The 14,508-nt window shown below is 51.2% G+C and overlaps 1 protein-coding gene across 6 annotated transcripts in view; it reads right to left on the reverse strand.

The window, feature by feature from the left end:
* Positions 1-14,300, reverse strand: part of ZNF592 (zinc finger protein 592) — a 58,417-nt gene extending 44,117 nt beyond the window's left edge. For 3 of the 6 annotated variants that reach the window (XM_043554681.1, XM_043554682.1, XM_043554677.1), the window contains exon 1: positions 14,180-14,285. The gene's annotated coding sequence lies outside the window, so the exon portion shown is untranslated. Of the gene's footprint in view, positions 1-1,688; positions 1,903-13,608; positions 13,706-14,179 lie in introns of those variants that run through there. The other 3 variants (XM_043554680.1, XM_043554679.1, XM_043554678.1) reach the window with 3 other exon arrangements.
* Positions 14,301-14,508: the final 208 nt, after the last annotated feature.

Consider the following 14,508-nt stretch of genomic DNA (forward strand, 5'->3'; position numbering starts at 1 on the left):
CCTTCTCTCTCTCTCTCTCCCTCTCTCTCTCTCTCTCTCTCTCTCTCTCTCTCTCACACACACACACACACACACACACACACACACACACACACACCCCTTCTTCCTCCCTCTTCTCTCCTTCCCCTCTCAACAGAGACCAGGTGGGGGCGCCTGGGTGGCCCAGTCGGTTAAGCGGCCGACTTCGGCCCAGGTCATGATCTCACAGTTAATGGGTTCCAGCCCCGCGTCGGGCTCTGTGCTGACAGCTCAGAGCCTGGAGCCTGCTCCAGATGCTGTGTCTCCCCCTCTCTCCCCCTTCTCTCTCCCCTCCCCTGCTCATTCTCTCTCTCAAAAATAAATAAAAACATTAATAAATAAACAAACAGAGACCGGGTGGGCTCTTTCACCATGGCTCCTCAGACCAAGGGCAGTCAGCCTTCTTCAGGAAAGCGAGGCACCAGCCAAGGCAGCTTTTTACCAACAAGGCAATATGGCAACAGATCCGACATCCGGGTGCCCAACGGTGTGCCTGCTGTATGTGCCCCTGACATTCCAAGGGGACAGCAGAGAACAGGTATCTAAAGAAACACCTCTGTGTGCCTTTCTACCACCAGACAAAATGGAATATTAAAATTCCTTATCTTTTTAAGACACGTAATAAAATATTTACAGACAGAATGATGTGATATCTGGGATTTGTCTCGAAATGACACAGAGCAGGAGGAAAGGGCAGGGAGGGTTTTTATGAATGAAACAAGATTTGCCACAAACAACTCCTGGACGTGGGCGAGGAGCACGTGGACGTTTATCCGTTATTGTCTCTATGTGTGTATACTTTTGCCCTCTCAGGACCAGACCCTTGCCTAGTGGACCCTGTGAGTCCAGCTAGATAACCACCAATGTCACACCCACTAGGATGGCCATTATTTTAAAAAAGAAGGAAAGAACAAGGGTCGGCGAGGGCGTGGAGAAGTTAGAACCCTTGTGCGTTGCCGGTAGGAATAAAAAAAGGTGCAGCCGCTATGGAAAACAATATGGTGGTTTCTGATGAAAATTAAACATAGAATTACCATGCGATTTATCAACTCCGCCTCTGGGTATATACCCAAAAGAACTGAACGTAGGGTCTCAAGGAGTAATCTTTATACCCACGTTCACAGCAGCATTGTTCATGATACCCAGAAAATGAAAGCAACCGTGTCCATCAATAGATGAATGGATAAACCAAATGTGATATAAACAGGCAATGGAATATTATTCAGCCTTAAAAAGGCTTAAAGTCCTGACACATGCTACAGCATGGATGAACCCTGAGGACATCATGCTAAGTGAAAACAGCCAGGCGTAAAAGGACAAATAGTGTATGATTTCGCCTAGGAATACAGGCTCCCTAGAGTAGTCAAGGTCATGAAGGCAGAAAGTATGACAGTGCATACCAGGGGTTGAGGGGAGAGAGGACAGGGAGTTAGTGTTTCATGGGTACAGGGTTTCATTCTGGGATGATGAAAGATTCTGGAGGGTGGTGATGGCTGTACCATCGTGAACGTACTGGAGGCTACCGAACAGTGCACTGAAAAATGGTTAAAATGGTCAGTGTCTTTACATATATCTGGCCACGGTTTAAAAAACAAAACACAACACCGAGGAACATAAAGACGTCACTTGTGTCTCTTCAAGGCCAGCTCAGGTCAGCCTAGACATCATACCTCAGAGAGGTTCTCAAAACAAGGGTGTGGTGAGCGTTGCTGGGAGTGTGGAGCTATGGAGAAAGGCATAACATCTGCCTAGGCACATGGTTTCCAAACACTACCTAAGGAAAGAAACAAAAGAAGATGTTTTTTAATAGGCCTGATGGCAAATGTCTCAGTTAAGGTGCTAATCACAATAATAAAAGTCTAGGTCAGACCCTGAGAAAACTCTCCAAACGTAAACTCAAAGCCCCATTCTCAAAGATAAAACTTCTGCGGGCCCCAGACCATCTGCCCTCCCCGGCCATGATGTGGTGGTTCAGAGCACAGACTCTGCCCGGGTTCCAACCTCAGCCACGCTCACTAGCCATTTGACCTACGGAGGTTTGCTCACATCTGTGTCTCAGTTTCCCCATATGTAAAACGGGAAACTGTCGTAGGGACTCAGTGAGTTAACATTTGTAAAGTTCTTACAACACTGCCTTCAACACAGCAAATGCATGTGTTTGTTAAGTATTATGCCACAACGTCAGAGTGCCCCAGCAGGCTGCTGGATCCCCAAATGTCAGGCTGCTTGGAAGCACACACAGGGGACAGAGACAAGGGAAGGGAAGGCCGGCTACCCCTCCACACAGCTCAGGAGGCCTGCTGGAGCGGAGGAAGAGGGCCCAGGAGTGGGCAGAGGGACCGCAGCAGATACGGGGGGGGTGGGGGGGGCAGTCACAGGTGGGGAGGAGCAGGAAGGGCAAGCACTGGGCAGGGGGAAAGAATGACAGAAGATACCAAAAAGCTGGCAGAACCCACTTTTTTTAAACTCGGTGATCTTCACGGTCACCGAGCATCAGAACCACCTCAGAACTTTAGAAACCCTTCACGCTCGGCCACAACACCCTGAAACGTGGGTTTAATTGGCCAGTGGGGAGAAACTGGGTACTGGCCCCTCAGCTCTGTGAGCCCACAAACGACAGAACGAAAAGTCACATTTCAAATTCTGCTCACGTGCACTCTTAATTCTGCATTCCCTCGCTTGACTTCATTTCTGTCTTAACTTTGAAAGGCTAGCATTTACTAGGGATTCTAAAGAGAGATAGAGCCAATATTAATGGAAAAATTTAGAAGGGAAAGGAGGGACACGCACGGTCCCAATTCTACAGAAGGGAAACAAAAACTTTTTCCCCCCTGAACTTTCCTTTTCTTATTGGAACATCACAGTTCAAAACGTAAGCTGAGAAGCAAACACGGTGCTACCCCAATGAGGACAAAGGTCAGAGACCGGGGCGCCGGGTAGGTGGGTGTTTTACACAAGATGTCCCAAGCAAGTTAGCTCCGGGGTGCCCCCGTCAACGTGCCCGGTCATTCACTCCAGGTTAACCTTAGCCGCAGCCACTGGGTTCTGTCAGGTTACTCAAACTGTCCCCTGTAGCCAGGAACACAGTTGGCTACAGAGAGAGGCCGGCAAACCTCAGCATCAGGCTTCACTGACCCAGGCTGGCTGCCCCCTCCGCCCCACCCCAGTCACCCTACAACCCTTGGATTTACAGAAGCTTTACAGTTTATAAACCATGATTCCCACTTCACAAGGAACCCACCAGTGAGTGGCAGAGCCAAGAAAAACGCTCAGGCTCCCGTCCGCCCCCCAAGGACCAAGCTGTCCTTCCACCAGGAACTCTGAACTGGGAGGTCAGACTTCACATTTAAATTTTCCATCACCCTCTCTTCCCAGGGTGCCACTGGAGATGGCGCACGTCTCCCTTCAATCTGCCATCGAGACATTCGCTACGACCCTTGCCGTAATTATGGCGCACCTGAGGGTGTTGTAAGACCCGGATCAGAAAACAGTGTCCTAGAACATCGTTCTCATTAGAGGGTCGTCCAACACCTGAAAGATTAGGAACTGCCAGAGCCAGAGAGACTCCAGAAAACCATTAAATTTAAGCCACTGACTCTACAAGCAAGGAAACTGAGGCCAGAGAGGTAAGGTAATGAAATGAGATAAAGTGCATAAACCGAGGAGTTTTTATTACTGTGAAAGACTTTTGTTGTTCCTGGCAAGGGGACCGGCCCTCCGTCCCAGAGGGGCTCGAGTCTCTCACTCACAGTTACCCGTTCCAATGTCTCCATCAAGTGCCAGGGACAAGGCTTATTTAAATATCCTTAAAGGAGTGATTCTGGGCCCGGATGCACATTGGGAGCACTGCTAATACTAAAGCCCACATCAGGCCAATTCAATCAGAAGCTTTAGGGGCGGGGCCAGGCATTTTTTAAAACCACCACAGGGTGACAGGTGTTTCTGGGGCTGAGAACCATGGTCTGTGGACCAAAGCATGGTCCAGACTTCTGGGCCTACCTGGAAATGGACTACTAGCAGTGGAGTGAGCCCAGGAACCTGGAGCTGTGACAGTTACCTGGTGGCTACAGAGCAATGGCATCGGCCTCACATGAGTCCTAGAAATGGCACATGTGCTCCAGGTGACCCCAGAGTCCTAGACGGACGAGAAGCTGGCCCGAGAGAGGCTTCCAGATGATTCAGGCCCCCAACACCCACTCTTAGCCAAGAGCCACTGCAGAAGCCCCCCAGCCTCAATACTGGCAGCGAGGGTGATGCTTCCAGAAAGAAGGGGGAGTCCACCGTGGTTCTGCACAGCTACTCCAGGCCTCCCATCTCATTCAGGTCCCCACTAGGATTTACAAGCCCAGTAGGACCACTCAGGCCTCCTCTCCCATACTGTCCCCACCTCACTCCGGCCCCAGCCACCCTGCCCTCCTTGCTACTCATCCTGAAACCCCTCAAGCTTTCTGGGGCTTCAAGGACTTTGTCTCTTGTTCTTCTCTCTACCCTGCTTGCTCTTCCCTCAGATATCTGCATGGTCCTCTCTCCCGCTCCTGCAGATCTCTACTCAGGTGTCTTTTTATCAGTGAGACGTCCCTGACTTCTGTATTTAAAACAGAAAATCTGCCTCCACACCCAAACCTCCATCCCTGCTTTGTTTTTCTCCATAAGACTTTTCACCCTCTCTCACACTTTATTTTTAATTGTTATCTTTATTTTTACTTGCTACTTGCTTACACACACTAGAATATGAGCCCCATGAAGGTAAGATTTTTGTTTGTTTCCCAGGGCCTAAGATAGTGCCTGGCACATAGCAGGCACTCAAATACTTATTCTAGGAATGAACACACCAGAAACGCCAATCTCAAAACGTAACTTGTACCAAAAGATCACAGAGAAGCTGATGATACCAAAATCACTTCTCCACTGATCTCATCTTGGCAAAAGCCTTTTTAAAAACAGGCTAGAGGCCTAATGAAACAGAAACCATTTAGAAATAAGTATTTCCAGTCAATTAATTCAATCCAAATGGGTTTGTGAGTCAAAGACAATTTGTTTTGAGAAACAGATAAAACTATGGAGACAGAAAATGAACTTGAAAGAAGGTGATCGAACAAATGGATTTCAGATACTCCTCTGGTATGTGTGTAGTTTCGGAAGAAAAGCCAGGAGTACGGACAGCCGCTCTCAGACAGCAGAGCAGGAAGAGAAGAAAGGCTCCAGTCCCGGGTCACAGCCTGTGAGCGCAGGCCCGGTGCAGGATACGACCTCACACCACCAGGCCCATCGACCTCCTGAACCTAAGGAGGTCCCTTCCCTTCCCCTTTCTCCGACTTACACCCATCTGCTTCCAAAACTCATCTGAAGCCACGGACAATACTTTGAGCTCTACCAAGTCGGGAGTGCTGGACGCCCTTGTCAGGGCAGCCACACAGAAGCTGGGGAGCATCTTGCCATGGCCACGTCTCCCTGAGGTCATCTGCTCCACATCCTTACACTTGTCGCCTCTTTCCTCACCCCCTCAGACTCTCCCAACGGTCGTCCCACGTGTCTCCCGAAGACCAGTCTTCCCCAAACACCACTTTCCTCAGGTCACTCACTTTTCTCAACAGCCTCATGTGGTTTCCTCTAGCCTACCACAGCTCCAGCCTCGGGCCAGGCTTTTGACAACGTTCACATGCTAGGCCGAGGCCAAGTCGACTGACTTTATATTTCACCAGGTGCTTCTGCACCTGCCTCAAACCAAATCACGGCCTTCCCCTTCAACGCAGCAGTAAGAGAGAAGATTGCAGAGACCGATCAACCTGAATCAAGTCTCTAATCAACGTCCCCGCCGAGAGCATCCCCACTCTCCACACCATCCACGCCCGTTCTTTCCCTCCGGCTTCTAGCCACACCGTCCTTTCCCGCTCCATTTCCACAACACACACACACAACACACACACACACACACACACACACACACACACACACACACACTGGGCTCACGCATGCACACGTATTCATTCCGTAATACTAACTGTGCACCTGCTATGTGCCAGGTCCCTGCCCATGAGGTGCTGACATTCCACAGGATGGAGACACACAGACACTGACAGGCAGATGCATGATGTCAACGAGTCCTACAACCTTCCTCAACAGGAGCTCCTCAACTGAAATCAGAAATCGGAGTAACTGCTTTTTCAATTCTGAAAAAAGTGAGAGAGCAAGCCAGGTGAACAGTGGGGAGAAGAGGTTTGAGGCAGACAGAAGAGCAGGTGGAAAGGCCCTGAAGCAGGAAAGTGCCTGGCGCAGGCAAGGAGCCCACACCAGAGTAGAGGGAGCCAGAGGAGACGGGGGAGGAGGCAGACCACGGAGGGCCCACGGCAAGGGCTGACTCTTGCGCTTAGAAGGAAGGTTTCGGGAGGACGTGGGAAGAGGAAACACACTCTGACTTACACTGGAAAAGAATTACCCCCCCCCCCCACCGCTGCCTCTCATTTCAGCCATCTATCACGAGGAATGAAATTATGGCAGATTTGTTCTCCCCTTGAACGTTCCAAAATTTTCCAGTGAGTATTGTATTATTTTTTAAATGAAGGAAAAAACAATCTTCCCAACCCTTTAAGACTCGGCCCAAAGTCCACGTCTGCCTCAAGGCCCCCCTGGCCCAGGGCTAGGACTGTGCCCATGCTGCCCCCTCGGCCCCAGGCAGCAGGACGACCGGGGTGACCCCATAGTTAGCGGGACCTGCGCGCGGCAACTCATGTGCATGGAAGTTTCCGGTGCTGCCCTCGCTGCTCTCCTGCCATGTGGGAGTCTGTCCCTTCGGACACTCTTGCCCCCAAGTGCCTGCCTGGGTCCCAGTCTTTCTCTCAGTTGACTTAATTAATTCTTGGTAATTAAAGCTACTATTTGGTGATGAACTGCTAAGAGTCTGACCTCTCCCAGGGGGGTGTAAATATTTTAAAAGGGGAGTCCAAGTGGAAATGCAAAAGCCTTAGACTCAGAGGCCTGGGGCCGTAATGATGGGACGACAGCACTGGGTACATATTTTGTGGGTAGCTGGCTACCTTCTCCTGAAGGGTTCAGGTGCTTGGAGAAGCAGCAAAGGGAGACCAGGGAAGAAATGAAAGATGAGACTACATCATCGCCGCCACCTCCCTCCTCCCAGAGGGCCATCCAATCCATTCTGGGTACCAGAGAATGTTCCCCAGAGGTAACCCCAGCCATCTCAGAGGGGTGGCCTGTGTGAAAGTAACCACCACCCTCAGAAAGAAAAGCCCCCTTAAGACACGTCTGGTCTGGAAGCAAAGTGTTCTCTAATTGCTTTCAGTGGGGGAAGTCCTTGAGGGCAAAGTTCATCTCACATGAGTCTTTTATGTGCCACAGGGCACCCAGCTGCGGGTTGGACCCAGGGTAGGCCTTTCATAAGCAACTGGAGATTACTGATCGATGATGGCCCAGTTGCAGGAAGACTCCACAGGATTTTAAATACAAGTAAACATTCTAATTAAGAAGAATGGTAGAATTAATCACACATCTAATATTTTTAAGGGCCTGAAGATTTATAGCCTTAATGAAGTCTCAGACAGTGAAGTGGTTTTTACAACTCGGCCGGTTCAGCTCAGGTCTGCAGAGTCTGTGTAACAAGGCAGAGAGCAGCCCCTGCCCATGCAGACGAGAGCCTCAACTGGGCCAAGCCCCAGAAGCATCTGAACAGCTGCTCACTGCCCACCCCTGGGCTCCCGTCTCCTCTGAAAATGCCAAACCTCTGCCTCAGACGTGTTCTCAGGCCCTGGAATAACCCTGAGAGGACTGCAGTTACAATGGACACCTGCCTTCAAAACCTCTCTCGGGTCTCACTCTGCCCTTTGGCTTGCTAAGAAACAACTTCAACTTGAGCAGGTGAATTGGCAGGGAGGAGTAGAACGCTGTAAACCGCAGCAAGCCGGGGAACACAGGTGGAGCCAGAACCCACTCCACCAGCTCACGTTCAACTCCAACCTGCCAAGGGCAGGGTCAGTATAGATGCTCCTATGCCCAAAGGCTGGATGAAAATGAGGAAGAAGAAGCCACCCCTCCCCCGCGTCACACCCAGAATGACCTGACCCCCCAGAAGCAGGGAAATCCTAGGAATGCACGTGAGGCTCACACACGGGAACCCCTGTCTTTACAGTTCCATGACACCCCCCCCCCCCACCGCCGGCCCCGGTCGTAACACCAAGGCCGCCTCGAGCATCCCCCCCCATGTAGACATGCGGGAGACTGAGCCTGTGGACCACGGAAGAAGGCCTGGGGGCCGCGCCCAGAGGAGTGATTTCTTTAAAAGCATTCCTGAAGAGGGGACTCCCTCCTTTCCTTTCCGAATCTCCTGGACACTCACTCCGTCTGTTAATTGTGCTCTATCTTCAATAAACTCTTTCACCTCCAAAAAAATAAAAATAAAAATAAGAAAATAAAAGCCCTCGTGAAGAAAACACCCAGCCAAGTCACCCTCCAATCACTCCTCCCAGATGGCGCAGCCCTGGCCCTCAGGGCTCAGGGCCCCTCCCAGTCAGAGGTCCCAGCCCAGTTCACCTCCCCTCTAACAGAGGCACCTGCCCCGAAGTGAGCGGGGAGGAGGGGCTTGGAAGGACACAGCCCCGGGGAGTGTGAGTTTTTGCTTTAGGGCCTTCAACGTTTATCTCCCAAATGAAAATAGACTCACCAATTATTTGTTTTTGTAAAGATGATCTGTAAATCTGTAGAAAATTCAAGTGACAGGCAAAACTAGAAAGAAAAGTAAAAAACCGCCAGACCCCACACCACTCAGAGGGAAGGAGATCTCACAGTAAACTCTGCTCTGCGGACAGGAGGGGGGTCCATTCTGAGGCAAACTAGAGGGTGGTAGGTCTTGATTCTCTGGAGAAGCCTGGAGATTTAGTTGTGCCCAAGGCCCTTAACGCCACCTCTGGACTTCTCAGAGCATTTTCCCGGGGCAGGTGGGGAGGGCGCCCTCCAATCACGGTAGAGCCCGCACAAATAGAGGTAACAAAGTTATACAGACCTGAACCCCCCATCCCCACATGCTGATTGGAGGCCTGGAGTTAATCTGTTCAGCAGAGGTACTCCTTTTTCTCACTCAATATTGTGGCAGTCTCTCCACAATCAATCACCAGCATAGACAACATCAGCCTTCTCGTCCCCTGGAATGTGTTAATGAGGAAAGCGGCCACGATGCCTACTTGATACAACACCTTCAGAATCTCAAGCGGAGAGTGTAAAGGACTTACCCAAAGTCATACAGTGAACAGAGGACAGCCCAGAAGTGCTGATGGGTTTGAAGAATGACTCTGTGGTGACACCAAACTTGAAAGGTGTTCATTAACTTTTCTTTGAGTCATAAAAAGGATCAGATATGTCATTTCAACACACATACACACTTCCCACTTCAAATAAAAGTGAACGGTTGGCTGAGGCAGCACTCTCACGTCCTAAAACATTCCTTAAAATTAATTAGCTAATGGATCTCACGCCCAACACTCCTAGAACATGAAGGAGGGGGACACTGGACCAGATGCCCAGAAATGGAAACAGACACAGATTTTCGTGTACATGCAATCACTTCACCTCGTGGATGTCAACACTCAGAATTCTCTCCTATTCAGGATGTTCCTAATTTTGTAGCCAAAGAAAAAGTCAAAACCAAGTTACATAGAAAGACAGAGTTGGAGACAAAGATCTAATACAAACACTAAATTATTCAAATGTTAACAGTGGTTCTGGGTAATAGGATTTATCAGTCGGTTCTGTTTCTTTTGTATACCTGCGGCCCCTAAATTTTCTACATGAAAGTGCTTGTGTAATTATTTTTAGAGTTTTAAAATAAAAATAATTAGTCCACAATCTAGGTTAGTCTATTTGGGTTTTATTTTTCACTACAGAAAAGCACAAACTCAAAACTTCTAGGAGATCCACCACTCTTCCCAGTTTTGCACAAGTAGAGACAAGTGTGAGGATGAAACCCAAACCCCGCGAAGACTCACTCCAGTCCAGTAGGAAAGCTCACCGTGACCAGGCTGAGTAGAGGGCAGGCATTACTACTTTCTTTTCCGTCTCCAACGTGTAGGGAAGATGAACATTCTAAACTAATCTCTCCTCAAGTGCAACCAAGAGTTCACAGACCTCTGCCCCCAGAACAATTTCCAATGCATCTGTCCACAACCACCCTTTAGCTTCAAGACTACCCACACCACTTAGAATCTGCATACCGCTTCTAAGGAACCCCCTTTTCCAGTATTTTATTTCTAAAAAAGTTATTCCTCCTCTTCCTTAAGATTCACAAACATATGATCCAACCCACAGGATACAGAATCATCCATTCTATCAATGAATAATCATGGTTGGCCATGCTGTATGGAGCTTAAGTAAAGATTATGTTAACAAAAAGGATGGGTTTTCATGGGCCTGAGGAAAACAGACAGGAATTGAGGAGCAAGATTTTGTTAAAATGTCTCAGCCCTGGCCAGAGGGGGTGGGGTGCGGTGGTGAGGGAGATGGCCAGAGGACAGAACATCTGTCATTCTGCAGTTTCATTTCTCATGGCCAGTTAATACCCTGAGTTTATGCATCAGTCTCTTCCAAGTTTGGTTAGTGAGTCAGTCTGCCTGGATCCAATCAGCTCCAAGTGCCTTACAAAACTGAATTTCGGGTCTACAAAACTGAGAACCAGATCCTGAAACATAGTGATCCCACCAAAATAAAGCCACCCCCAGGATGACATCTGTCTCCACTCTCTAACTCCAACACCCGTCATGGTGTGTATTTGATGTGTCTAATACTCTCTGATGTATCTAATACTCATCTAATACCCTCCATGGCTTGTAGGATAAAATCCAAACTTGACCCGCCTTTCACAGCTCCAACTCAGCTTTCCAGCCTCCTACCCAAACAAGCCAAGCCTCTCAAGGCTCCATGCTTTCATATATAGCTCTCTCTACCTAGAATGTCCTTTGGCCGGTCTTACTTGCCTACAAAACTCCTTTGCTTCCTCCAAAGCCCAGTTCAAAAATCACTTCTGCCCTGAAGCCTTCCCTACTCCCCCAGGCATTTAGTTCTTACAGCTTATAACAGCTAACTACAGGTGCATTAGAGAACTTAAGTACATTGTGCTTCATCCGTTTCAATATCTGACCTACCTCTGGATACCCTGAACTTCTGCAGAGAAGAAACTCACTTTGTATCCATAAGTCCTAGCACAGTGTCAAGAATGAAAGGTGAGATCAATGTTGAAAGGTTGATCAGGTGGAACACTGGCATTAAGTCCTTTGGAGGAAAAGGGAGGAGAAAAGAGTCTCACAAAATCTGAGAATTAAATTATCCATATATTGAATCTCATCCAGAGTGACCGCAATATGGTTAAGAGGCAACATGAAAGTTTTAAAAATTTAAGTAATAATAGCAACTAACATTCCAGGTGAGCGCTATGGCTTGGTTAATTTGATACACACAACAGTCCTGTGAGGTAGGTACTTTTATCTGCATTTAAGCTGGGTAAAGCTTGAGGCCTTTCCAAAAAGGAAACTGAGGCACACAAGAGATCAAACTCAAAATCATTCCCTTAGCAAGTGGCAGAAGCAACCGGTAGTCTGGTTCCAGAGCCACTGGGCTCTGGGATCAGGAAGACCTGGGTTTGAATTCAGATTATGTTACAAATGTGGTTTCTGGATAAGTCATCTAACCCCTCAGGACTTGTTTCCTATCCCTTCTGCGCTCGTGTCTGTAAAGGGGCAGGACAAGCCCTTTCTCTCAAACTGCAGAGGAGTAAGTCAAATATGATGTTTGCCAAAGTCTCCCAAATTGTTTCTCCCGTCTAGCAGGCGCTCCATAAATGCTAACTCGTCTTCCTTTCCCTCCCTAAAAGCTGCACAAATTAGACTCTGAGGGAAAAGCTCTCTCCTAAACTACTCTCAAGGCTTTTCGCTTTTCTGAGGCAGATCAAATAGTTAGGCCCTCAACACAGAAAAAGCCTCGCCTTACCTGCTTATCTCAAAGTCCATTCCCCAGACAGAGGCCAGAGACCTTTTAGAATGTAAATGTCATCATGTCAATCACTTAAAACCCTCCAAAGGTTCCTAATTTCACTGGAGATACAAACCAGAGTTAGAGGGGGGAGGCATTCTGTCCGCAGGGCCCCCTGTGATCTCCCTCACCTCTCTACAGACTTACCTCCCCTCTCCTTTTCCCCCTCCAGCCACACAGGCCTCTTTCGCTTCCTCCAACTTGCCAAGCTCCGTGCTGCTCCACACACGGTTAACTCTCAACCCTCCTTCGGGTCTCACCCCAGACGTCACTTCCTCAGGGAAGCCCTCCCTAAGCCCCCAAATCAAATCAAGGCCCATTACTCTTACCACTCTCTTCATCTTTCCTTCCTTGTGCTCATCACTGTTTGAAATGATTAGTTTACCACTTCCTTCAGAGTTGTATTCAAAAGACACCTTCTTAGAAGGCCTTCCCAGGCTACTTGAATGCAAATTCAACCCCCACCCAACATCTCATATCCTCCTTCCCTATTTTCTTTTTATCCTTTAGCATTTAGCCCCTTTTAACAGGCTTTTTTTTTTTTTTTGAACTATATCCTTTACTTTCCTGTCCTCCCTCCCCCTCTCCCCTCTCCGCCCTGAAATGAAAGCTCCAGAAGGGCAGTTATTTCTGCTTGCTTTCTTCACAGCATCGAAAACAATGCCCGGCACATGTTTGTTGACAAACATTTGGTGCTGAATGAAATTTCAAGATTACTTATTACTGGCCTTTCTCACTAGGCTACGAGCTCAAACTACAACATACCTTTCTGCTTTACCACCATCCTCCCAACACCTAGTCCCGTGCCCGGCACGTAATAAGTGCTCAATAAAAATTTACTGAGTGAATCAAAGCCACGACCACTGGGGAAAAATGGGCAAAATGTGTGTGCTAGCACCATTAGCTTCCTCCTCTCTTTCACTGTGTGATGTACCTGTGAGTTTGAGGAAACAGACCCATGAAATCCCAGCAGGCACCCACCAGGCCAGGCATCTGTCTGTCCACATCCTGTATGCTCAGCCACACTGTACACACAAGCAGATGCACCCTACAGGCCGTACATGAACACAGAGCTGAAGGCAAGGGGGCCAACCCTAGGCCCAGCACCCATCTCACCCCCAAGTCCTATTCTAGGCTAGTCCTGGGTGCCAGACATGCTTCCCTGGGTGGGCTGGTGGATTTATTCCAATCCAGGACTTTTAATGCCACCTCTGGCCTACTCAAAAAAAAAAAAAAAAAAAAAGTTAAAAATCCCTGAGCAGCTCCAATAATCCTGGGGTTCTGAGGAACAGACATACCTAAGGTCATATGGACCCCTCCCCCTCACACACGCTGATCCAAGGCCAGGAGGCCATCTGTCCAGCAGACGCTCCCCTGTCCTCCCTCGGGTCACATTGAGCCTCCCCCCCCCCCCAAACGCGCGCGCGCACACACACACACACACACACACACACACACACACACACACACAGGTTGGCAGGAAGAGCCCCTGCAGAGAGATAATTTCCACCCTGATCAACAGGCCTGGTCGCCCCTTGAGGACCCCCAACTCTGGAGCAGGAATACCTGTCTGCTCCCGGAGAAGCCTCCCCCAGGGTCAGAACTTGGGCGGAGGTGGGGGGGCAGGGACTGCGGGGCGCCCCAGAGGGTCGGTCCCCGAAGTGTCCGCCCCAGGACGGCGCCAGCTCTCGGCGCGGCGGGGACGGAAGGGCTGACAGGGCGTCCCGGCGGGGCGAAGCGGCACCGTTATCCGCGCCCGGGCGGGGGGCCGCGGGCTGTGGCCGAGGGCGGCCGCCCGTCCCGCGCAGGGGAGGGCAGCGGCCGTGCCCGGGGCGGCGGCGCGGCGGCGCGGCGGCGGCGGCGGCGGCGGGTCGCGGCGGCAGGGGGCAGGCGGCCCCGTCGGCCGGGGGCGGGGTGGGGTGGCGGCCGCGGCCCGCCAGGCGGCGGTCGGGGGAAGTGGCTGCCTGCCTCGCCTCGGGCGGCGCGCAGGGTCCGCCCGGCTGCAGGGCCGCGGCGCGGGCGCGGGCTCGGCCCCCGGCTCGGCGCGGCCCCGGGCGCGGGCTGGGGCGGCCTCGGCGGCGGCGGCGGCCCCGGCCCGCAGGCTCCCCGCCCGGCCCGGCCCGCGGGGGGCGCTTACCTGGCGGCGGCGGCGGCGGCGGCGGCTGCAGGCCCCGGGCTCGGCCGCGCGCGTCGCCAGCGCCGGCTGCGGGAGCCACAACATGGCGACGGCGGTGGCGGGCGGGGCTGCGGCTCCGGGGGCGGAGCGGGGGCGGGAGCCGGCCTGGCGGCGGGACCCGGCTGGGGCCGCGGGCGGGGAGGGGGGGGTGGGGTGGGGTGGGGAGCGGGCGGAAGGCGGCTCGGACCTGGGCGCCGGCCCAGGGCGGCGCGGCTGCGGGGGCTGCCCGGGCCTGGGCCCGGCCTCCGGCCTCCCGCTCCCGCCCCGCGCTCCCGCCTGAGGCGGGCTGC

This window comes from Prionailurus bengalensis, chromosome B3 (assembly GCF_016509475.1).
Source record: "Prionailurus bengalensis isolate Pbe53 chromosome B3, Fcat_Pben_1.1_paternal_pri, whole genome shotgun sequence".
Taxonomy (NCBI): Eukaryota; Metazoa; Chordata; class Mammalia; order Carnivora; family Felidae; genus Prionailurus; species Prionailurus bengalensis.